The following is a 26,784-nucleotide window of genomic DNA, read 5'->3' on the forward strand; positions in this document are numbered from 1 at the left end:
CTGTAAAAGTAATTGCGGTTTTTGCCATTACTTTTAATATATGGTATCCACACATTTCACTCCACAAGTGTGAGAAAAACTAATGTCATGGCAGGGCCTTCAATTACCTTCAGACGTTCTTATATATATAATCCCTAAAATTCCTTCAACATGAACTCAAAAAATAGCTGAAATTCACCCTCTCCTGAGAAATAAAAATTGCAACACACGTACGACAACTTGAATTCTCTGCGGCACATGCTAAATTGATAGTATCAAGATAAAACCAGATTAGAAGAAAATGAATTCCTTTTCCCAAGAGGAACACATTTTGAGCTTAAAACTTAACTGCCATGGCCACTGATCATGAGTTCTTTCTTCCCACAAACTGCCTTTAAAGTCACTTTCTCTTTTTAACAGAGAACCAAAAGATTACTTATGCAAGCACTATAAAAAACACTTGTAGATCATGCCTGTAATTGCAGTGCTTTGAGAGGTCAAGGCGAGAGGACTACTTGAAGCAGGATTTAAAGACCAGCCTGGGCAACATAGCAAGACCTCATCTCTACAAAAACTTAGAAAATGAGCCAGGAGTGGTGGCATGCCCCTGTAGTCCCAGCTACTCAGGAAGCTGAGGTGAGAGGATCACTTAGCTCAGTAGTTCAAGGTTGCAGTCAGCTACAACCGCAACAATGCACTCCAGCCTGGACAACAGAGAGAGACCCTGTCTCCAAAAAAAAAAAAAAAAAAAAAGTGTATAATACCTCTATGATCCTGACTAGATTATAAATTCTTTGCATATTAGTCTGGGTCTTAACATTCATTTTTGTACCTCATGCAGGTTTTATCCCTTTTAGATGTCCAACAGATACTTTCCAACTGGTTTAATAACACTAAATATTTGCATTAAAACTATGATATGGGCCAGGCGCAGTGGCTCACGCCTATAATCCCAGCACTTTGGGAGGCTGAGGTGGACGGATCATTTGAAGTCAGGAGTTTGAGACCAGCCTGACCAATGTGGTGAAACCTCATCTCTACTAAAAAAAAAATACAAAAAAATTAGCCAGGTGTGGTGGTGGATGCCTATAGTCCCAGTTATTCAGGAGGCTGAGGCAGGAGAATCGCTTGAACTCAGGAGGCAGAGGTTGCAGTGAGCCACGATCACGCCACTGCACTCCAGCCTGAGCGACACAGCGAGACTCCATCTAAAAACAAACAAGAAAACTATGATATGAATCTAACTGTCACAAGCAGTGTGCTTCTTTCATAGTCAGATAGTCAGATGCATACAGTCTGATCAGGACATTGCTTGTACACTCACACTCCATTTCTCCCTTTCCCTCATTTACTACAGCAAAAGCTCCCATAGAGGCTTTTAATATCTTGTGATTACTCCAATCAGTGAGACCAACATGATATCTTAACAGAAAGGATTTTTAGATTTTTTTAAAAGTGAAAATGCCATTTCCTCTGTTACTCGGCTAATAAGCCTTAATTCCACAGTTCAAAATCTGATAAAATGTAGTAAAGTAGAAATGAAAAACAAAACCACAACTATTATATTTAAAGGGGGATGTCTCTATATGACTTCAAATTTCCTTACGTTTAAATAGGAGCTCTACAATTTCTTCAGTAAGTGGAAAAAAGCATAATGGTATCCTCACAACCACTCTTCTGAGACATGAGAGCAACTCAGAGAGTAACTAAGAGGAGGTATGTGTAGATCTTTTATGCTTAAGAGTCTGTTCTCTCCCTCAATTCAGTCTCCCTTTTTTCCTCAATCTTCTCTTTCCTAAAATGGAATCATACAATTATAGAAGTATTCACACTGTTATTCATTATCATGCTGGGTGCCTGCTCCTAAATATTAAATACTATGCATATTATAATTTATTATCCACTGTATTTGTAACCCTACACATGGCCAAGTTATCTATTTCCTTTCTACAGTTCATCCATGTATCATAGAAAATAATTCAGGTTATCCAAAGTTTACACATTTACAAAAGTGTCTGCAATCACTGACTAGACTCCCACATTCCACATGCAGTTCAATAGGTTGTTGACTGGAGCTGCTGCTGCCACCGCTGCTACTTTCACAATACTGATGAACTTTTTCTAAGACACTGGAAGGGAGGACCACAGAAGTATGAAAGCATGATGAATCCATGTGGTACATGTAAGGAAGGGAGACTACTACTTCAATTTTTTAAAGCTGCTATTTGTACTGTTTCCAATCTGATATACCAGGTATTAAGTGGTCCTACAGAAGAGTACCAAGTTTAAGAATCAATAAATAGCACAGTATCATTTAGATCATCAAAGGCAAATATCTGGTACTCAAGACCTGTTTTCCCTGTCGCCAAAATCTCTAATCAGTCACAACTCTGTCTCCTGTGATGCCAGATTCCTCTCCAAAACCTTCTGATGCAGTGCTGCCAGGACCCACCTCCAATCCAAGATTTGACATCTGAGAAAAAGCCCATTCCCATGCCTAATTTAGAGTTGGGAGAATTAAAGTCATGAAAGTTTCTAGGTAAGTATTCATGCATTTCTGTAATTCCTTGACGTTACATTCTTCACATGATGAAAAGCAATGATCATGATATGTAATGAAAAATTAACTCAAAAGCAACAATTGAGAAACGTAGTCTGGAGGAGAAAAATCTAAGACTTAATACAGCTCCCTAAAAAGTCCATTCCAATTATTCTCATTTAATGAATCTTGCAATAAAGAATCTTTCTCCTCTCACTATGTCCAATCTTGAAAGAAAAAAAAAACCCACAATCCCTCTTTCTCTGATATTCGCATTACATTAATGAAAAAAAATGGAGAAATAAATACAGGACGGGAGGGAGTGGGGGCGGTTTAAGATCCACAGCATCACAACTGATCCTCCTCTTTATCAGGGTAATTCCCTATCTTCCATAATGCCTCCTCCTTGCACAAGAACAAATGATCACAAATCTTTCTACCAGAGACTTCAAAGCATGGTCCCAGAAAGACACAAAAAGGTTATGGGATGCTGTTTCTTGATCCCAGTACTGGTACTGTGAAGACACAGCAACCCGAATATGTACACTGTTTTGTATATTATAATTCAATCAAAGTTTATTCAAAACAAAATAGGTCCTCCTCCTAGCCTAGAGCAAGTAGATTAAGGTAAGGGGGTGTGAAAGCTTTTTTGAAGCAGTCTACTTTAGGGGAATGGGCTTTGGAGACAGATCCACGATCGGAACCAAGTCTGTCAATACTTGGCTGTTTTCAGAAACGTGACCATGGATAGTTCCTAATAGCTAGCTAAGCAGCAGGCCATCCTCACAGTAACAGTTCAGTGTGCGATCAAGGAGTAACACACCTACCCTAAGGCCATCTAAACTCATCTGATAAGCTCAGTGCTAAGGAAATTTGTCAATATATACAAATTCAGACATATAGGGTAGAAAACACTGGTAGTTAGGTAGATCCACTGAGTGCTCTTTTATGTGCCAAGCGTTATTCTATGTGTTTCATTTAACCATAGGAAGTAGGCAGTAGTAATATCTTCTCTTAACAGATGAGGAGAATGAAGCACAGGAAGGTTAATGAACTAGCCCAAGGTATACGGTTTGTCAGTGGCAGAGTCAGGCCTTAAATCCAGGCATCCTTGCTCACGAGCGGGCCCACCCTGCTTGTCCTCATACCACGTCTGCGCCTGACCACTGGGACAGATCTGGGAAGGAGCAAAGGAGGAGGCAATTGGATATCACTGGCTGATAAGTCAAATTCTTTCTTCTACATCTCATATTCTGTGCCACCTAAAATGTTTAGATTCTCACTAATTCGGTCCTCTGAGGACAAGGCCCAAGTCATGTGCTTTGTGAGTGACTAAGTATCTTGTCGGACACCTTGCCATGAACCCTGCCCTACTCACTCACCCCTGTAAACAATCCCTGTGCAGAAGCCGGGCGCACCAGCCCCCACCGCCTCCCCAGGATTCTGCTCTGCCCTCTACTGCCCGTCCAGCACTTCAGCTAGGGACAGACTCCTAGCAGAGTGATATATATATATATATTTTAAAATCCATACGAAGTTAGCTTAAACATACAATAAAAATAAATCAGTATTATTGTTTTGACTTAAAATGTGGAACTACCTGGGAAATAATTTAACTTTCAGATCCAGATCAAAGTTACGTGGAAATTCAGGAAGATGTGCAGTTCCTAATTATAATCTAGATGATTTTCTACTCCCATGTCTCCATACTTTAAAAAGCAAAGCATTTGGCACCCAGAGCACAGAGAAAAGGCACCCAGTTACTCAAAGAATCAGTGAATGAGTGGCACATCTTCATAAAATCTGTGAAACATAGAAAATTCTTATGTTAAATAAAAAGAACGGGATAAAAATTGCATATGCGGTTTGATAACAAGTATGCTTTTAAAAACTAAATGTCGAAAAAGGAAATATCGGAAAACAGAAAAAAGAAAGCGTAGAAAAACAATATCAGAATGCTTTTGAGTAGCCACGATCAGGATGCTTTTTAAAAATTCTTTTATATTTTTGAATTTTCTAATAATAGGCACGTATTATTTACAAACAATGGGTAAAACTTTTTTTAAAAAATTATTGCCATTAATGGTCACTTGATTTCCTTAATCTGTAATAATTCTGCAAGCTTTATTTCAAGAGAATTGTCAGACGCAAAACAATCTCTGACAGCTGAAAGGAAAAGCAAAGCACTCACCCTGGAAGGGTGCAATTCGACTCACACTATTTTTCCTTCAACATAATTGCTATCATTAATATTTATAAAAACCAGCAAAAGTATATAGCCGTAGCCATTACCCTCTTAAAGTATCTTAAACAAAGCTTCACAATTTCCCTTTATTTGGAAACTTTGTTTAGTACCAAGCAGCAATGCAATATACATAACAATGAGAGGAATTTTTGTAGTACACATATTATACGTTTTTTTGAAAAAGTGCTACTGAAAGGCTATCTGACCAGGTACCAGCATCCAGACAATACAGAGATAAGGAAAAGAAAGTGAAGGCTCCAGGAAATCCCCAACCTGATAAACTAAACAGCGGCCCAGAAGAGCTACAATAAAGCTGTGTTTGTAACTATTTCATATCTAAACGTTAACACCAAAAAGAGGGGGCCAGGTCAGGCCGGCAGTGTAACTCTCTGCCCAAAAGAAAAGGCACTGCGTATCTATTTGTCTCGGTAAAATGATTCAACCTTCCTAGAATCAGGGAGATAACTGGCAATTTGGACAAAGACTTTCATGACTTTTTTGTTTAAAGTTCCAATATCATAACTCAATCTACAACCTATTTTCCTTATGAATGATTTTTACAACCCATCCCCATGATTAAATTATAATCATAAAATCATTAATTCCCCTGAAATTAAGAGCAGCTATGGGGTTATTTTTAAGACGGCCAAAAGTTAGAAACACATCAGCAACAAAATATTACATAACTTTTAAAGTTTAACTTTAATTTCCAGCCAGGTTGTCACTAGCATTTGGACCTATGAAAGGTATCGGTAGTCCAGAGCTGCTTAAGAAGTTGGAAGCTGAGCTACTGGGTTGGGGCCATCATCTCGGTAATCATTCACAGATCTCTCATTCTCTGCAAATCATGTGATCAGGACACCGTGTTATCAAGGAAGGTAGAAGGTGACTGGAAGAGTTCTTGCAGAAATTCTTATTTAACACATTTGCTTACTCTACCTACGTCACAGAAAACTGCTCTACGGTAGTGCCACTTTTCAGTGCTCCCAATCTCCACATCAGAACTAAAATTATTTAATTCATGAGATGCGTGTCTGAAAACTACCTAGCAGACAATTCTTGGCTATCTCCAGCTCCCTTCGATTTGGATGTGCAGCTATAACATAATGAAATCTTCTGTTAATGCTTTGGAACTTTCCGTTGCTGATGCCTGGATTCCTCAGCAGGCAATGCAGAACTGTACAAAGTCCAGTCCCCTAAAATGCTGTCAGTATTGAGAAGCAGCAGCTCACATGCCCAAAACTACTACTGACAATTTAGCCACCTCATCAGCATGAAGGTAAAACCTTCTCATCATTCTGTACCTTCTCATATGCCTTGCACTAACCAACTACACACCTATGTCCCACACTAGACTGGTCTCTGTTTTCCGGGAGAGGAATGTTTTTGTGAAAAGGCTTCTCTCTCACATTTACAACATTTTTAAGCATTTATAATTTTTAACATTTGTAACATTGAGATACAACTATTTATCTCACAGAGGAATAAAAAATTCATTCAGGCTACTGTAAATGGCATCATACAAATACATATTATTATTGCCATTAGGGTAATTCTGGAATTACTAAGAGTTATTCATTAATCTGTGTTATAATTACATAAGCCACCAAATAGGATTAAACAAAACAAAGAACATCTGACATTCTTCCAGTTTATAAAGGCATTTCATTGCTTTTGTAGAATAATTTATGAACTCGCTTTTAAAATGTGCTATCTAAAGACTTCAAACTCCACTCATTTCATCTTTTCAAACATTTCATATGCCAGACCCTGTTCAGGATGCTGATGATACATGAACCAAACCCCTGCCACCTTTATGAAGTTTACATGATAGTGGGAGAAGAAAATCAATAATTCAGAAAAATATTCAGTGTGCCAAAACAAATGGTGAGTGCTATTGCAGAAGATGAAGCAGGGGAAGGGTAAGCAATAGGGAATATTCAGTGGGAGGGAAACTTACCTAATTATCCATCTCTTATATGGAGAGTAAAGATTTGGATTAAGAAAAAATCTAGAAGGGCCAGGTGCGGTAGCTCACACCTGTAATCCCAGCACTTTGGGAGGCCGAAGTGGAAGGATCACTTGAGTTTAAAAGTTTGAGACCTGCCTAGGCAACATAGCAAGACCCTGTCTCTATAAGAAATTTAAAAGTAATCAAGCATGGTGCTGCATGCATGTCATGCTAACTACTCAAGAGGCTGGGGTGGGAGGATCACTTGAGCCCAGGAATTTGAGGCTGTGGTGAGCTATGACCACACCATTGCACTTCGGCTCGAGTAACAGGGCAAGACCCTGTCTCTGAAAAACAACAACAACAACAAAAACTTAAACAAAAACAAAAAACCCTAGAAGCTTTGGTCTTTTAAAGGCTGTCAGTGTAAACAGTTGTAAACAGGATAAAGAAGAAAATTAAATTAGTGTGTCAACAGTCTCAAAGCAGATGTGGTGATGGAGTAACAGGTCTCCCAAGGTGTGGGAGAAGGTCTTGCCAGAAGGCCCTCTCTTCTCTCAACACTAGTGACACGAAGGCTGGGCAAGAAGTTTTCTCTGGAGCCCATGGCACTCCTGGCTCCCTCTTAACCCCTGCCAGTGGAGAGACTGTAGCTTCCATCACAAACTCCACTGCTACCACCCTAAACCAAGCCTGGTGGATTTGGGGTTTTGTTTTGTTTTGTTTTGTTTTGAGATAGGGTCTTGCTCTGTCACCCAGGCTAGAGTGCAGTGGCAAGATCATGCCTCACTGCAGCCTCAACCTCTAGGCTCAAACAATCCTCCCACCTCAGCCTCCTGAGTAGCTGGGACTACAGGCAAGCGCCACCATACCTGGCTAATGTTTGTGTTTTTTGTAGAGACGGGGTTCTACCATGTTGCCCAGATTAGTCTCAAACTCCTGGGCTCAAGCAATCTGCCCGCCTGGGCCTCCCAAAGCACTGAGATTATAGGTGTGAGCCACCATGCCCAGCAAAGTCCAGTGTTTTGCCAGGACTACCGTAATAGCCTTCGTACTGGTATCCCACTCATTCTTGACCTGCTACAAATCCATTCAATGGAAGTCAATGTATATAACAGAATAACAAAGTTAATGAGCGTTATTAAAGGAAATCTATGTAGAGATTAAGTTAGTGACAGTTCTCCTTCGGTTTTGGTTTGACAGGAAAAAATAGTGATACCTACCCAAAATATAGCTAAAATTAAAGGTTTCCCATGCAATACATTTATTGCTGGTAAATTAAGTGAGAAAGACTCTTAAAGTGCTCTAAGAGTTCTGATAGCCACAACGACTAAGAAAGCTGCTTGGGAGTTGACAGAAATCAATTTAGGAGAAGAAAAAGCTAGGAATGAAAGACTGGGAAAGGATACCCAGCTCTGAATCAGCAGACTCTCATTTCTCTGAGTCAGTTCCTCATGATCAGGCTGAGTACGAGGAACTCAGGAGATGCCAGCCATCAGTGCATAGTCACCGTCAGCAGGGTCCCTGCTGAGAGAGGGTGTCATACCAGGGAATAGAACCTTCGATGAGAAGGCAAGAGCTAAGTCTAGTTCTGGCCTAGTCATCCACTACCCATGTGACTTTGGGGAAAGACACTAGACTCTCTGGGCCTCAGTTTCCTTAACCATAAATAGACAAGAATTGTTGGAGATGTTAAATGTGAGCATTTGAAAGTCCCTTTGAAAAACCATAAAACTCTAGACAAATGCGATGTGTTAATTTTTATATACACAAGCCCAAAAGTACTCACTGTCCTATTTGAGTTGCTAAGCTCATAGATGATTGCATGGTGTTTATACAATATGAAGCCAAGGTAAGTAACTCTGGCCACAATGATACCTGGCAAATAATGATTTTACCCAAGAAGGTCAATCACCTCCCCACCCTATCTTCCCTCCCCCAAAAGCATAGCCAATTCTCTGGAAGCTCCAGGCAATTAAACACTCTGAGATAGACTCATCACAAAGTTCCTTGGGAACAATAAGGTCTAGAACAAATTAGCGCAACAGTTAGAAAATTATACCTGTGAAACAATTATCTTTCAAATTAATATAAGGTATTCTCTCTTCCACTCATAAATCCCCTTTCAACCCCCCACATATCCTCAGTCACATCAATTTCCCCTTCTAAAGTACCCCTCATTTAACTTTACAAGCTGAATCCTCTAAGTTCTTTTAGGACCCAAACCAAGGGCCATCTGTTCTATAAAAACTTCCCACATGGTCCCTTCCTGAAAACGTTTCAATATTTGATATAGGAAGACAGAATGGACTCTATAAATAACGCCTCTGAAGGATCCTCTACCTTTCTTGTAGCTCAGAAACCTCCCCAACTACAACCATGGTTCAACTTTCCCCTTGGCTATACCTTGGAACAACAGTCACTGTGTCTACACATTGCCACCAACCACGGTTTAGGGCAGTGGTCCCCAACCTTTTTTGGGACCAGGGACTGGCTTCATGGAAGACAATTTTTCCGTGGACTGGGGGTGGGGGATGGTTTCGGGATGAAACTGTTGCACCTCAGGTCATCAGGCATTAGATTCTCATAAGGAGCACGCAACCTAGATCACCTGCATGCGCCGTTCACGATAGGGTTTGTGTTCCTGTGAGAATCTAATGCCACTGCTGATCTGACAGGAGGCTGAGCTCAGGCGGTAACATCAGCGATGGGGATCAGCTGTAAATACAGATGAAACTTCGCTGGCTTGCCTGCTGCTCTGTGTGGCTGGTCTTTGGCTTAGGAGCTGGGGACCCTGGTTTAGGGAAGAATACCTGCAAGCCATGCACAATTCCCATAACAGAACATGTGTGGAAGTGGTGTTTCCTCAAGGTAACTTTGGATCTGCGATCTTTAATAAATAATTTTCAAAGTTTAGTGCTTTAGCTGCTATTAAAAAGGTATTAATCGCTCCTTACATCTCATCAGATACATCAGAATGTAGATGCCAGTTAGGAATTCCTGAGCCAGATGATGAACTTCGAGGACATGGACCACACCTTTAATTTCTTTTGTGTTTTGCTCATGCAGTTAATACTAACACTGAGCAGAGATCAGGCAGTTAGTAAGTGGTTCTTAAACTAGCTCCTTTTAAATGAACCTCTTTTCTACCATATTTACTAAGGCTGCCTCGCAAATAGCTGTTCACCTAAGTTCTGAAAATAGTCACTCTCTCAGGGACAACAAAACCTCATTATACCACGGCTCGATGTGACATAGATTCAAAAGCTCCTTTGAGAAAGAACTGCACATTTAAAAATATGACTGCATTTGATTCGTCCAAAATCCAAGCTAATGCTAACCCTGATACCAATTCTTAAAGGGATTCAGTTATATTCCATCCAGTAGAACTGACATAAATGTTGACTTCATTTTATTTATTACAGAAGAATTTCCCAGGAAAATGAATAAACTTCTGTTAGCAGAAGGGTGTTTAGTACTTATGACAATAATCCTTTTATTTATAAGGGATACATTCAGGTATACTAACAACTTCGAGAGGATTAATGTAACTGGACCCAAGACTTTTCTTTAGAAGTATATCATTTAATACAGTCATTTTCAAATTATTCCATGGAAATCCAAAAAATCACTCAAAGAGACAGTGCTGTTCAACAGAAAGATAATATAAGCCTCAAATATAATTTTAAATGTTCTAGTACCCATATTTAAAAACTGCAATAAGAAACACGTGAGGTGCTCGCTTTGGCAGCACATGTACTAAAATTGGAACGATACAGAGAAGATTAGCAGGGCCCCTGCACAAGTATGACATGCAAATTCATGAAGTGTTCCATATTTTTTAAATACCTAGGTGATGGGTTGATAGGTACAGTAAACCACCATGGCACACGTTTACCTATGTAACAAACCTGCACTCCCTGCATATGTGCCCTAGAACTTAAAAAAGATAAAAAGAAAAACACATGTGAGGCCTGGATGCGGTGGCTCACACCTGTGATCCCAGTACTTTGGGAGGCTGAGGCTCCCTTGGGAGGATCACTTGAGTTCAGGAGTTCAAGACCAGCCTGGGCAATATAGGGAGACCCTCTGTCTATAAAAACAAATTTTTTTTTTTTTAATTAGCCTGGCATGGTGGCACACTTGTAGTCCCAGCTGCTTGGGAGGCTGAGGCAGGAGGACTGCTTGAGCCCAGGAGGTCAAGGCTGCAGTGAGCCATGATCACACCACTGCACTCCACCCTGGGCCACAAAGCAGGACCCACAAACAAAAAACAAGTGAAATTAATTTTAGTATTTTTGCTTAAACCAACATATACAAAATCTTAATTCAACATATCAATATTAAAAATTAACTTTCTCACAGAATATTTCACATTCCTTATTTCATTCTAGGTCTTCAAAATCCAATGTGAATTTTATACTTAGAGAATGTCTCAGTTCTGGCTAGCCACATTTCAAGGGCTGACTAGACATGTGGCTGGTGTTTACTGAACTGGGCAGCACAGTTCTAGACAACTCTTCACATAAATCACAATAGTAGGGCACAAGTATGATTTGCCTCTGTTCCATTTACAAACCCCACCACAGCAACCAATAGAAGGGGTATGAAATCTAACCCAGTGGCCAGTAGGAAAGCTTGGAAGGCTGGAATCTGAGTGTCCAGAATTGTCAGTGAAACTTCAAAGACAGTTAGGAGGAAGTTGACCTAGTTCCACAACCCCCCCATGCAAACAGAACTGAGAGGAATCATTACCTCTATTTATCAAACCATAAGTAAGCTCATTCGCCAACCTTAAATGTCATAATAATGAAAATCACATGATAAGGGAACTGAAAACTGAAGAATTATGAGATAATAAAGACAACTCTGGAAGTATAACATCCATCAAACTCTGTAGAACAAAAAGCATCTTACAGCAATTAGTCAAACTGGAGCAACTCTTGACTATTCACTCCTGTCCTCCCCTCGTCTCCCTAAACCTAATCAGTAAACAAATCTTGATTCTTTCTCTGCATCTTTCCACAGTAAAATGCTGTGGGTCCTGTAACTGGAAAAAGTACACTGTATTCTGTGTAGTAAAGAACGTGCCACTCATGTGATACTTTGCATAGGCCTCTTTATACCTGCTTTTACATCTGGACATGTAGCATTCCTAGATCATGTCTCAGGGTTCTTGGAATTTCTGGAAATTTGCGCAGACAGCTGCACCTTGTCGGCACACTCCAATTGTCTTTATCAGCACTCTGGGTCCTCTGACCTAAGTATCCCTATACCACCCCCTAGAGCTCAAAGTTCCCATGAAGGGTCTATCCAAAACCAAATGTGTTCTTCTCTGCCTTGATTGCCCTCATTTCTACCTTCCCCCATTTTCCAGCAAGACTTTGACTATACCCTCTGATCCTTGCACCTGTAATTATTCCCTGCAGGCCTGCCCTCTGACTTCATACAATCTTCCAGTCTCTTGATAACTTCCTTTATCAAACCCATCCTGACTTCACCTCTTGATCTTTCAAAGCCAATAAGTCATCACTTTGATTCCCTACCTCATTCTATCCTTCAACTGGACTGGCCTCCAAAACTCATCCTAGGGTGAAGCCACCCTTTTACCTTCTCCATTCTAAGGCTGCAGAGTGCTGCAGAGTGCTTCCACTGTGCAGTCCATTCTCATTCTGTGAAGCAGTTATGTTCTATAAAGTCACCATGACCACTGAATTGGTGAATACTGAACCACTGCTTCTAGGGGGAAATAAAGGGTTAGGTTCCTGAAAGCCTCTGATTACAACATTTTCATCAACAGATTAATACATACCTTGGTTTGTAGTGTATATGTGTTTCTGTTAAAGATACCCTATTTAATGTACATTGTTGCTTCATTAACACTGAACTCATAGCCAACAGCACTATTACCTCATGCCTGAACAAAGCTTACCTAAATATACTGTCTCTGTAAGGCACATCACAGCTTCTTACAGTAGGACCACTAGACAGCACTTCAGCACTATAAACAGGGACTAAACAGTGACATTACCAAGACGAAGCAAAAAAACAAAAAAATAAATAAAAAGCACTAAATTCACTGTGAAAAGGACACTTGTTTATAGCAGAAGAGCTGATACAGGATGGCAGAGGGTTACCCTGTTTGACTTCAGCTGGGAACATGCATGTAAAGTGACTCAACTATTTTGTCACTCTGCATATGTCCATGAGTGACCATGAAAGTGCTGAGTATTGATTTTGTGGTTACAAATTTTGGTAGGTAGGTGAATTTACTAATAAGGAATCTGCAAATAATGAGGACTGTACTTAGTACCTGATGTGTGTGGGTGTGTGTTGAGACAGAGTCTTGCTCTGTCTCCCAGGCTAGAGTGCAGTGGTGCAATCATGGCTCACTGTAGCTTCGACCTCCTAGGCTAAAGCAATCCTCCTGCCTCAGCTTCCCAAGTAGCTGGGACTACAGATATACACCACCATGCCTGGCTAATTTCTCCAGATCTCCATTCTCTGGATCTCATTGTCTGTTATCCCCTAAGGACAGTGTTCCTGATATCAGCTGCCCCTACCACCATGTTTTACCTATTTTGAAGCCTTCTGTACATGTCACGCTTGCACTCGAGATTCCTGATGTACATAACCCTCAGACTGCAGAATGCCAAATGTAGAGAACACACAGGAAATGAAGCACTGGGTCATTACTGATAGTCTTATCGGACCATCTGGGCAGGGAGGGATTACCCTCTGTTTTGGCATTCCGAAATAGAATTTCTTGCACGTTAACAGTAGCTGGTTGTAACTGGCAAAATTTCTAGTATTACAAACATACCAACATGAAAACTCTCTTAGGATTCTCAGTGCAGGCTGGGCACAGTGGCTCACGCCTGTAATCCCAGCACTTTGGGAGGCTGAGGCAGGTGGATCACTTGAGGTCAGGAGTTCGAGACCAGCCTGGCCAACATGGAAATACCCTGTCTCTACTAAAAATACAAAAATTAGCCCTGGGCCTGGTGGCAGTTGCCTGTAATCCCAGCTACTCGGGAGGCTGAGGCAGGAGAATCACTTGAACCTGGGAGGTGGAGGTTGCAGTGAGCCGAGATCATGCCATTGCACTCCAGTCTGTCTCAAAAAAAAAAAAAAAAAAGATTCTCAGTGCAGAAGGAACATCTAAAGACTAGAGTGTCTGTAGGCACTAAAAATAAAAATGAAGTTATAGAGGGGATTGGAAGCAATACTGCCTGAGAGAGATGAGCGAGAAATCACAAATTCCCATCATAAAATTCCACCTTCTCATTTATTGCTACCCCCTCCTCCACCTACCTTGTTACCCTCACCCCTCTCTCTCCATTCCATTACATTAGGTTAGGTTTTCCGAAAACTGTTTAATTCTAATCATGATAACCTGGTGTTTATTTTTGGAAAATCACCTGCAAACAAGATGGAAAGACAAGAATTTTGAAATTATGAGCACAAATATAAAAACAACTTTAAAATGTGTATTTAGCATCTAACTCTCCAAATAAAAAGATACAAATCCAAGAAAGTGCTAAGTGAAAAAAAAAAAAAAAAGAAAATTAAAGGTATCTACTACTAAGCTTAGACACCTAAATCATCTAACAAACCTTTATTGAGCACTTTAATAATTTATTTTATTTCACATTTTATTTTAGAGACAGCGTCTCACCATGTCACCCAGGCTGGAGTGCAGTGGTGCAATCATAGATCACTGCAGCTCGGAACTCCTGGGATCACGTGGTCCTCCCACCTCAGCCTCCTTAGTAGCTAGAATTACAAGCACGCATCACCATGCCCGACTGATTTTTAAAATTTTTTGGAGAGATGGAATCTCATTATGTAGCTGGTCCCAAACTCCTGGCCTCAAATGATCCTCCTGCCTCGCCTCCCAAAATGCTGGGATTATAGGCGTGAGCCACCATGCCCAGCCTACAGAGCCCTTTTGTAAGATCTCCTTGTGCCCACTTTTTGAGGTTGAGTATCCCTTATCCGAACCAAAATATTTATTAGAATAATGGCTATAAGTTAACCTGGTTTTTATAGAATGGCCAGGATTTATTAATAGGATATTAACAGGATCCTACAGTTTATTATAGGATTCATTAATATATTAACAAATATTCCAAAATCTGAAAAAACTCCAAATCCCTCAAGGGATCAGAAGTGTTTTGGATTTGGTGTTTTTTCAGATTTTGGAATATTTATATATACATTATGAGATATCTTGGGGATAGGACTCAGGTCTCAACATGAAATTCACTTGTGTTTCTTTCATATATACCTTATATATACACAGCAGGAAGGTTATTTTATATAATATTTTTAATAATTTTGCATATGAAGCAAAGTTTTGATTGTGTTGGGACTATGACGCATAAGGTCAGGTGTGGAATTTCCCACTTGATGTGTCATGTCAATGCTCAAAAGTTACGCCCTAGTATCACTCTTGTACTACTCCCAATCTTTAATGGCTTTAAACAAAAGAATCACAGCAGTACAGCAAACCTCTCTCCCCTTTTCCCTTGGGTAAGGCATTGTTTCACCTAGAACACATCCACCACTGCCAGGACTTAATCAGGCCACCACAACGCCTGGAGTTGGAAAAAAATGGACTCTCATTGCTTTTAGTCAGAAACTACTCTGATTTTGGAGCAGTTCAGATTTTTGGATTAGGAATACCTAATCTGTACTGTCAGCTCCTGTTACACATGTGGTAACACAGGAATAGGGAGCAAACCTCCATGAACTGAACTCCTCAAAGGCAGGGTGCTACCTTATTCATTCTTGTACCGTAACAACGCTTTGTACCTAGAATATGGAAACTGTCAACAGATGCTTTTGAATGAACATTTACTATTGAGGATCCTGTAAATTCATTTGTAAGTTTACTTTTAGAGCTCAGAGCACATATCAGAAACATCATTATAAAGGGCAGTCAGAGTACCTGGCCATCCTATAAAAACCAGGTTAACTTATAGCCATTATTCTAATAAATAAATGAACTGTCCTTTATAACACAGTATCTTAGGTATGAAAAAAATGCATTCTGAATAGTAAAAGCCTGTGATTTCACATACACACACACTGCTTTCAGAGGCTCTGAGGTTGGTGAAGAAGAGTTCAGCTGTGAAAGTAGCTTGGGATCAGATGATCTCTGTGTTTCACTACCGCCCCATGAAAATCTGACTGATTCTGGTGTTTTAGACATGAAGTCCTTGCCCATTCCTATATCCTGAATGGTATTGTCTAGGTTTTCTTCCAGGGTTTTTATGGTTTTAGGTCTAACATTTAAGTCTCGAATCCATCTTGAATTAATTTTTGTATAAAGTGTAAGGAAGAAGCAATGGCAACAAAAGCCAAAACTGACAAATGGGATCTAATTAAACTAAAGAGCTTCTGCACAGCAAAAGAAACTACCATCCGAGTGAACAGGCAACCTACAGAATGGGAGAACATTTCTGCAATCTACTCATCTGACAAAGGGCTAATATCCAGAACCTACAAAGAACTCAAACAAATTTACAAGAAAAAAACAAACAACCCCATCAAAAAGTAGGCGAAGGATATGAACAGACACTTCTCAAAAGAAGACATTTATGTAGCCAACAGACACATGAAAAAATGCTCATCATCATTTGCCATCAGAGAAATGCAAATCAAAACCACAATGAGATACCATCTCACACCAGTTAGAATGGCGGTCATTTAAAAGTCAGGAAACAACAGGTGCTGGAGAGGATGTGGAGAAATAGGAACACTTTTACACTGTTGGTGGGACTGTAAACTAGTTCAACCATTGTGGAAGACAGTGTGGTGATTCCTCAAGGATCTAGAACTAGAAATACCATTTTACCCAGCCATCCCATTACTGGGTATATACCCAAAGGATTATAAATCATGCTGCTATAAAGACACATGCACACGTATGTTTATTGTGGCACTATTCACAATAGCAAAGACTTGGAATCAACCCAAATGTCCATCAATGACAGACTGAATTAAGAAAATGTGGCCCATATGCACCATGGAATACTGTGCAGCCATAAAAAAGGATGAGTTCATGTCCTTTGTAGGGACATGGATGCAGCTGGAAACCATCATTCTCAGCAAACTATCACAAGAACAGAAAACCAAACACCGCATGTTCTCACTCATAGGTGGGAATTGAACAATGAGAACACTTGGACACAGGAAGGGGAACATCACACACTGGGGCCTATTGTGGGGTGTGGAGGGGGGAGGGATAGCATTAGGAGATATACCTAGTGTAAATGATGAGTTAATGGGTGCAGCACACCAACATGGCACATGTATACATGTGTAACAAACCTGCAAGTTGTGCACATGTACCCTAGAACTTAAAGTATAATAAACAAATAATAAAAATAAAAATAACTTAAAAAAAAAGAAAATCTGACTGATTCTATAGCAATTATTCCCTAGTATCACTCTTGTATTACCCTCCAAACCAAACCTTTAATGACTTTAAACAAAAAAATCACAGCAGTACAGCAAACTCCTTCTCCCCCTTTTCCTTTAGGTAAGGCATTATTTCACCTAGAACACATCCACCACCACCAGGACCTAACTGGGTCACAACCCCCGGAGTTGGAAAAAAATGGACTATCATTACTTTTAGTCAGAAAATATCCTGCTCTCGCATAAGCTTTTCCTTTTACATTGTTTTTACTCTTGTCTAAAAATGAAGCATGGAAGGTAAGGAGTCAAGTGGCTTCCACTGCTCCATTATGGCCACAGCACAACTGATGATCAACAAAACGAACTGCCAGGAAATCCTGTGAGCCTGCCTTTAGAGGGCTGGGGAGCAGGGAGGCTATAGCAGTTATTAGATTAAATCCAGACTTGCGGTCAATGTTAACCTGCAAGTTCCTTGTGAGTCTAGCCTTTTCTATGTGGAACCTACTTTAATTTTTTCTTAAAGAATACAGCAACTTTTCAAGAGGCCTGTCCATATGTATGGCCTCTTCTCCCAAAGGGGACAAACAGCATGAAGCAATCATGTGTTACAACTCCAGAAGCTGCTATAAAGCAACCTAGGCTCAACTTTCCTATTAGTTCTCTTCTCCTAAAATTACTCATCAAAAACCCCAAATAAAAGGCAAAAAGATCATTACAAAAAGAAAGAAAAGCGGAGGTTAAACACGTAAGATGATAGCATGAGCTAAGTGGGGCTTTGCTTATTGATTTATTCAGACATTTGTCTTGTGCCTATACGTGCCAAGCGCTTACATTGCAAAGCAAAATCAGAGTTGGCATGGTCACCCCTGTCCTCAGAGGTGAGTAGTAAGTCATGCACGGGCAATTACACTCCAGAGGGACAGAGTGCTCAGTGCAATGAGTCTGTGAAAGAGCACATTATCAGCAAAGGCTTCCAGGAATCAGAGTACTTACTATGCACCCAGCACAGTCCTAACTGCAAGAACCACCCACTTAAATCTCATACCACCACCATGAGGTGGTTACTATTATTTCCAACATACCAAAGAGAAAACGGCAGCATAGCACGGCATGGTTAAGCAACTTGTTCGCGACCATACAGCTATTAAGTGATAGTGTGTGGATTCGAAACCGGAAGTCCGATTCCAAGCCCACTCCCGCTCTTAATCACCACACTAGTTAGGAATGAGTTAGGTTAAAGAAGGAAGGGAGGAGCCAAGTTCCAAACAAAGAAGTCCTCATAAAAAGAAAACTCAAAATTGTTTGAGGAACTGAGACAAATTCGCTTTGACTGGACTTAAGAGTATGAGGGGAAGAGCAAAGAGAAATGAGGCAGGGCCGCCACACGAAAGAGGCTGGACTTGATTTTCAGAGTTACTAGTCTATGTCTCAGCCCCTCAGTGCCAGAAAGAAGAAAAGTCTAATGAAAATAAAAAAGTCCAACATACAAGAGAATATAGTTGGGTAAGAATTAAAAAGCATAAAAATGTATTTTAGCTACAAATTCATAACAGTTTTTTAACCACACAACAAGGGAACTTGCCATACTCATAGGACTAAAAATTGGCTCAGGTGTGATGCAGGAATCAAAAGGTCTGCGTCCCACATCTTGGCCTATCCGCACGGGTAGCTAGCTCTGTAGCCTTGGCGAGTGAGCCTTTTCCTATTCTATAAAATAAACATAACTGCTTTGGAAAATAAAACTCATGTAAATATCAAGTTTACAGTTAAGTTCCTTTTATCATTTATACTTTGAAATACTGGTCTTTGGCACAGAGCAGCACATTTAACCAGTACACACCTCTCTTCCACCACAATTTTTAGAAAAGGAAACTATGGGAAAAACTGGTTTGTACAACATGTAATTCCCAACTTCGGCATCCTAAACCTCCAAAACGCATAGCTCATTTCTGCTTTGAAATCCCCACCACATTTTATTGGCTAAACAAATCTTTGTGTTTGCCAAGGAAAAGAAATGATTCCATTAAAAAGATCTCTGGTTAACTGCACGCAGGGGGGCTGAAAACACTCTGAACTTTCTCAACAGCAGCTAAATCCAAGTTCCTCCCCTCCTAGACTTTGGGAGATGGATCGGCTACCTAAAGTCATGGATCCTTCTGTCCCAAGTGTAAAATTCAAAAACCACAGACTTAGAGATTAAAATTAAACAAAAGCTGAGACCCCCAAAAGCAAGACAGACTCTGAAGATAATCTCTCCCACCGCTGTTTCCTATCCCCACCCCTGCTAAGAAATTATTTCATCTTAGTCAATTAAAGTGGCAAAATAAAAGTGTAGCATCATAAAGAGAGAATCACACAAAAAAAAATAAGGAGAAAGAAACCCTAGATAAAAATTGCAGTGCCTTTGATTCTGGTTAATTTGTCACTATTGTTTTTAGAAAATAGGGAACAAAAATTTCACAGAATAAAGAAGCTTGCAAAGACTGACTACAGGCACCTTTTCCCAAACCAAGCTGTTTTTTTGAAAATAAAAATCACCGTCAACTCTCATTACCATATGAGGACAGGCACAATTTATAGGTGAAATAATTATTTTCAAGTCCTGGGTTTGTTCATTTATTTCAGAACTGACATTCACAAAAATGCAAAGGGAAGGAATGAGCTTCTGGCAGCTCCTTGAAGCTGTAATAGCATATGACCCGTGCACTAGTAAATCTAGTTTTGTTTTGTTTTTTTAACTCTGGCCATGAGAAACCAAAGTAAGTATTGTTTTATTCATCTGAATCTCCTGTGCAATTAATGTTTTTACTGTATGAACTGCATTAGTACACAGGTATTTGGTGACTTGTTTTTATGAAGATAAAACAGCATGAAGCCATTAGAATATTTATCTTGGACACAGAATTGGATTAGGTCCAGAAAACAAAAGGACAGATAAGCATTTCTCTAGAAGGAGAAATATAAACACAGCGGTCTTTTCAGCAATGAGTGTGAAGACTGAACTTAACATTTTCATAATTAACCCAGATGACAGACTGGTCATGGATAGGGCCATCCCTATAGATGATGGCACTAATACTTTTTCACCAGCCAAGTCCCAAGTAAAGGGAATAAACAGTAAGACCATTCAAGGTTCTAGGAACAGATAAATGGCAAATGAGTTTCAGTCCAGGCAAAGGTCAGAATTGGTTTAGGCAAAAAAGACCTTCAAACTATTCTTATGACAGACCCTAAACTCTAAGTTTTGTTCCACAGAAAGAATTTATTAAAGAGAGACGTCAGCTGGGAAGAGGGGAGGAACTAAAAAAATGCTGAGTAAATCAGATATGACCTCAGAAACAAAATGATAATTACTTTGCCTTCCTATGTAAAACAGTATATTTTTAATAAAATACCCCACACATTTCTTGGTAGTGAATTTCAAAACTCTAAGCTGGAACTGGTATAGAAAATTAAACAATTTATAGAGGAGAGTCTCTGAAGTTAAAAAAAAAAAAAGAAAAAGAAAAAAGAAAGAACCCTGTTACTGGAAAGAAAAAACTGGAGTAAATACAGTTTAGAAGCACAGGTAGGGTTGGGTGCAGGGCCTCATGCCTGTAATTCCACCACTTTGAGAGGCCAAGATGGGAGGATCGCTTGAGCACAGGAGTTTGAGACCAGCCTGGTGAATATAGCAAGACCTCATCTCTTATTAAATTTAAAATTAAAGAAAGAACAAACCATGGATAGGATAAATATACTTGTTAAATTCTGAAATAATGGAGATGTTCTTAAAACTTCAAATTTGGAGACAAATTTATGTTTAAAAAAAGAGAGGGGCCAGGTGCAGTGGCTCATGCCTGTAATCCCAGCACTTTGGGAGGCCAAGGTGGGCGGATCACGAGGTCAAGAGATCGAGACCATCCTGGCCAACATGGTGAAACCCATCTCTACTAAAAATACAAAAATTAGCTGGGCGTGGTGGCATGTGCCTATAGTCCCATCTACTCAGGAGGCTGAGGTAGCAGAATCTCTTGAATCCGGGAAGCAAGGTTGCAGTGAGCCAAGATCGCGCCACTGCACTCCAGTCTGGCAACAGAGCGAGACTCGGTCTCAAAAAAAAAAAAAAAAAAAAAAAAAAAAAGAGGAACTTTATATACTGGCTAATACATTCACATATTTTTAAGTACTGGTAGTAGCTGAAAACAATGCAGGTTCAAATAAGTGTATTTAAACAAGCGCCTACTAATGTACTGTACTGAGTATTATGCTATACACTACAGGGACATACATACAATGGTGCTCTCAAGGTATAATCTGGTAAAGTATTTGGATAAATTAAAAAAACCACTAGTAGAATGTGGTAACTGCCATATATGAAGAATCAGAGCAGGGATCCCCAACCCCTGGGTCACAGACTGGTACCAGACCATGGCCTGTTAGGAACCGGGCAACAAAGCAGGAGGTGAGTGGTGGGTGAGTAAGCATTACCGCCTGAGCTCCATCTCGTCAGATCAGCGGTGGCATTAGATTCTCACAGGAGTGGGAACCCTATTATGAACGGCACATGCAAGGGATCTAGGCTGCACACTCCTTATGAGAATCTAATGTCTGATGATCTGTCACTATCTCCCATCAACCCCAGATGGGACTGTCTAGTTCCAGGAAAACAGGCTCAGGGCTCCCACTGATTCTACATTTGGTGAGTTGCATAGTTCTTTCATTATTTATTATAATGTTATAATAATAGAAATAAAGCACACAATAAATGTAATGTGCTTGAATCATCCCAAAACCATCCCCCACTCCACTGTCCGTGGAAAAATTGTCTGCCATGAAACTGTTCCCTGATGCCAAAAAAGTTGGGGACCACTGGTTTAAAGGGAGCAGCATGCCCATTTGGGGCAATCAACAAAGATAATCAGAGGTGGCATCTAAACTGAGTTTGGAAGAAGGAACAGAATTTCTACAAAAGTAATTCTGGAGGAGGGAACAGAAAAAGAAAAGTCTTAAAGAGCAAGAGATGAATTTTCTGGGCTCTTTGGCAAATATTGGCTTAATATCTTCTGACAACCACAGCTTCATGAATATCAAAACTTGGAGTGTCCAACTGCACCTTAAATTCAACATGTACAAAACCAATTTCTCCTTGTAACTTTCCTATTTCCACTAATTATGCTACCCACATTATTCGGGCTCAAAACTTGGAAATTACTTTATATATCATGATTTTATTTAATCTTTTTGTTTACAGTGATCTCCCCACCACTTTCACATCCTGTCCAGCTTTCCTCTGAAATGTGACTCATGGACATTCCTCCATTCACACCAGTTAGGGTCCCCAAGAAAGAGAAAGCAATGGAAGACATAATAAACCCTTCATTACTTACAAGCTTTGATGCAAACCTCAGCCTAGGAAGCTGAACTGGTCCAGGCTCTGGAACTGGATGGGACCAGATGGAGAATTCCAGCTGTGAGGATTTTAGGCCACCCAGAGCCTAGAGCAAAGTAGTTCAAATGTCCTCGTCCCCTGCCCTGACAAGGCCACACAGGAATCTCTATTTCACTAATCTGATGGTGAACGGACTCCTGAGAAGGCCAAGCAAAAAAGAAAAAAAAGATCAAGTCTGCTTGCCTCAGTGCTTCAGGCAGAGGTGGTCTAGATTCACATGCCAAATATTTCTAAGATGAAAAGAAAAGTGGAGTCTTTGGAACAGACAGGTAATAAAAGAGATTCACAATACTTTGGAATTTGAAATAAAGAAGAAGAGAGACCCAATTATTGTCTCCTTGAAGGTAACTTGCCCCTCCCCAAATACAAACATCTCTGAGGGAAACCTCTGCAGGGAAAATGATGAGTTGGAGGCCCTGTGCCTTGTACAGAATGATTTCTAAAGTAAATGGAGAGCATAGCACAGGTCTAACACATTATGGCAATGCTTTCACCCCAGGGAAGTTACCTACTGTGGTCTGGTGATTGGACCACAACAATTCTCACCATCAATAGCTAATCTTGACATAATTCTGAAAGGAACTCTCCTCTTAAATAGCATTAAGCATGCTAGCTGAGCATGCTAGCAGGTCACGGAAAGCTCAGGACAACTCTCTCTGCTACTGCTGTGTTAAACACAATATTGACTTTAACAGTCCAAGCCGTAAAACTCAATGCTCTGCTGGAGTAAACTAAAGAGCAGCATGGCACAGTAATCAGCTATAAGATCAAAGTCCAACACAAACTGGACTTGAAGAATGAAGACAAAATGATGAACAAATTAAAGTGTGGATTTGCACCTACTGGAACTAGACTGCTTTTTAACAGCTTTAGCTGGAGTGAGCAGAGGTTGCCTGCTTCCCTTGGCACATTATCTAAACCAGCACCCACATCCTACATACAATTACTGGCAGTATTTAGCACTTTGTAGATAAGATTACTGGACAATTGGGAGCTTTCTCCCCTTAGCTTCTGATACAAATGCCTCTCCCTTTCCCTCCCTTTTTCCAACCCTCTCCCTTTTCTATTTGTAAAAATGTAACAATTGTGAGCAACCGAATTAATAAGAGCCTTCAAACACAAACTCCTTTCCTCGCAGAAAGTCCAGAATTTTAGGATTAGCTGCCATAATTGGCTCCTCATAAGTGTTTGTGAAATGAATCAAAAGAGGCAAGAGAACTGTCAGGAAACTAATTTGAGGAAAAAAAACAAAAAAGAAGCTCCTGATATTAAAGGATACAAAAAGAGATAGTTGTCTATCTGGTAGGTTTACCAAGTACAGATTTTGCCACAGGCTGGAGGGGAAGCTTAAAGGCTGGGAGCATGAAGCTGTCAGCTTGTATGAGTTTTGTTTCTTCCCTTTGAAGATAAGAGAGGTCTGGGATAGGGGAAAGAGAGGGAAGACTGGGGAATACACATACGTTCTATTTGCTGATATCATATATCATATACACTAAAACTGCACTAACTTGCATCTCAGCACCAAAATTTAAGTTAAGGTCCCTGTGTTTAGCAAGCTGCTCCACCAATCCACTACTTAAAACCTCAGTGGCTCCACATTGCCTTCAGAGCAGGAATTCCACCTTTTGGTAAAGACAAGCTACTTGCCATTTCCCTGGAACCTTGAGATCAGCAGAGATGCATTTAATACAGGGAAAGAGCTGGAGGGAAAGACATAATATTTAAGTCTCTAAGAGTTACAAGAGACACTACATATTGAATGTCTAATAGTTGCCAAGCACTGTGCGGTACAATTGATATTATTATCTCTAGTCTTCAGACAAACTTGCAAGAAAGGCAACTTTACAACTGTTTTACATATTAAAAAAACAACAACAAAAAAACCACAAAACTCATTTAGAGAGAATAATGTGCCCCACATTGCAAGTGGGAGAGTCAGGTTTGAATTCAAAAATGTAAATCCAGACTAGGCGCAGTGGCTCCCGCGTGTAATCCCAGCACCTTGCGGAGGCTGAGACGGGCGGATCACTTGAAGCCAGGAGTTCGAGACCAACCTGGCCAACATGCTGAAACCTCATCTCTACCAAAAAACATACAAAAATTAGCCAGGCACGGTGGCATGCGCCTGTAGTCCCAGCTACTCGGGAGGCTGAGGCAGGACAGTCACTTGAACCTGGGAGGTGGGGGTTGCAGTGAGCCGAGATCGCGCCACTGCACTCCAGCCTGGGCGACAGAGTGAGCCTCCATCTCAAAACAAAAACAAAAACAAACAAAAAATGTAAATCTGTAACAAAGGCCCTACTCTAATAAGACTCAAAGTATAGACTGGAGACCCTCCCCATCTACACTTTGGGGTTACCTACATTTAAAATTTAAAATTAATAATGCTTGCAACAACTTGCACAATTCGGTCCAAATGTATCTTGCCTCATAGGAATACTTTGATTTCATAGAGACTGGTCCACTCATTTTTAACTCAGGAACACCTCTAAGATAAAAAGTTTTTCACCTCTCTGAATTCTACCTATTAGCTCTTATCTCCTCCATAGAGCCTCCCTAACTAGCCCAGACTAAAGAGCCCTCCCTCACTCCTTCCTTTCATCTTAATAGGACTTTAGAGACTTGGTCCCGAACCACTGTTTTGTATTATTAATTAGTTTTTCACACGTAATGTATATTATTGCACAATTAACAGTAAGCTCTCTAGAAATAGTACTCAGACTTCATACTTTCTTTTTTCTTTTTTTTTGAGACAGAATCTCACTCTGTTGCTGAGACTGGAGTGCAGTGGCGTGATCTCGGCTCACTGCAACCTCCGCCTCTGGGGTTCAAGCGATTCTCCTGCCTCAGCCTCCTGAGTAGCTGGGACTACAGGTGCATGCCACCACACCCAGCTAATTTTTTGTGTGTTTTTAGTAGAGACAGGGTTTCGCCATGTTGGTCAGGCTGGTCTTGAACTCCTGACCTCAAATGATCTGCCTGCCTCATCCTTCCAGAGTGCTGGGATTACAGGCGTGAGCCACCACGCTCGGCTAGACTTAATACTTTCTTATAAACCTCACAAAATCTACCACTGAATCTCAGTCTTAAGTACTTCAAATATTAATCTGCAGAGAGAGAATACAGATCATGTATTAATAAAGAGCTGACTGATTTCAGTTTGAATTCCCAGGGTCACTAGTTAACCACTCAATTTCAGGCAAGCCTCAAGTGTTCATCCATAATTATGGAAAATTTATAATCTATAAATTGGATAATAAAAATATCTATCATCAAAGAATAACTATGAGACATGTGTGAAATGACTTAAGTAAAAAGCACTTGGTATAGGGAAGCAAATGGTAAAGAATATTATTATTTTTTAAATGCTGGAATGGGCTCCCTTAAAATTCTTGAGAAATAGCTATTCTAAAAGCATTCTAAAAGATTTCAGGGAAGTCACGTACATATGCTACATTTATGTCTTCACTAATTAACAAGGTTTACAACATCTTTATCATCATAAATAAATGGCTATTTGTATTATAACAGAATTCTATATTTTTCCTTTTTTTTTTTTTTTTTTTCTGAGACAGGGTCTCACTCTGTCACCCAGGCTAGAGTACAGTGGTGTGATCATTGCTAAAGCCTCAACCTCTTGGGTTCAAGTGATCCCACCACCTTAGACCCACAAGTAGCTATAACCACAAGCATGTGCCTAGCTAATTTTTTTTAAATTTTTTATTTTGTAGAGATGGGGTCTCCTTTTGTTCCCAGGCTGGTCTCAAACTCCTGGACTCAAGAGATCCTTCCACTTCAGTCTCCCAAAGTACTGGGATTACAAGCATGAGCCACCATGCCTGGCCTCTAATTTTTATTTTTTGCCCACACGTTTTATAGGATATTTCTGGTCAGGCAAGGTGGCTCATGCTTGTAATCCCAGCACTTAGGGAAGCTCAGGTTGGGGGATCACTTGAGCCCTGGAGTTCAAGACTACACTGGGCAACACAGTGAGACTACCCCACTGCTCCCGTCTCTACAAAAAAAAAAAAAAAAAAAAAAGTGGGTATGGTGGTGCATGCCTGTCTGTGGTCCTAGCTACTTGGGAGGCTGAGGTGGGAGGATCACTTAAGCCCGGGAGGTCGAGGCTGCAGTGAACTGTGATTGTACCACTGCATTCCAGCCTGGGTGACAGAGTGAGACTATCTTAAAAAAAAAAAAAAACCCACCAC

At 40.3% G+C, this 26,784-nt stretch overlaps 1 protein-coding gene and 1 non-coding gene across 3 annotated transcripts in view; one reads left to right on the top strand and one right to left on the bottom strand.

Annotated features, from left to right (window-relative positions):
* The window catches only part of LOC105488644 (folliculin interacting protein 2), a 138,300-nt gene that overhangs the window by 100,616 nt on the left and 10,900 nt on the right, over positions 1–26,784 (bottom strand). The gene's annotated exons all lie outside the window — the stretch shown is intronic.
* LOC112427857 (U6 spliceosomal RNA) lies at positions 10,450–10,556 on the top strand. Its single transcript, XR_003019609.2, has one exon. It is a non-coding gene; the product is annotated as a U6 spliceosomal RNA (small nuclear RNA).

Source organism: Macaca nemestrina, chromosome 3 (genome assembly GCF_043159975.1).
Source record: "Macaca nemestrina isolate mMacNem1 chromosome 3, mMacNem.hap1, whole genome shotgun sequence".
In the NCBI taxonomy this organism is placed as follows: Eukaryota; Metazoa; Chordata; class Mammalia; order Primates; family Cercopithecidae; genus Macaca; species Macaca nemestrina.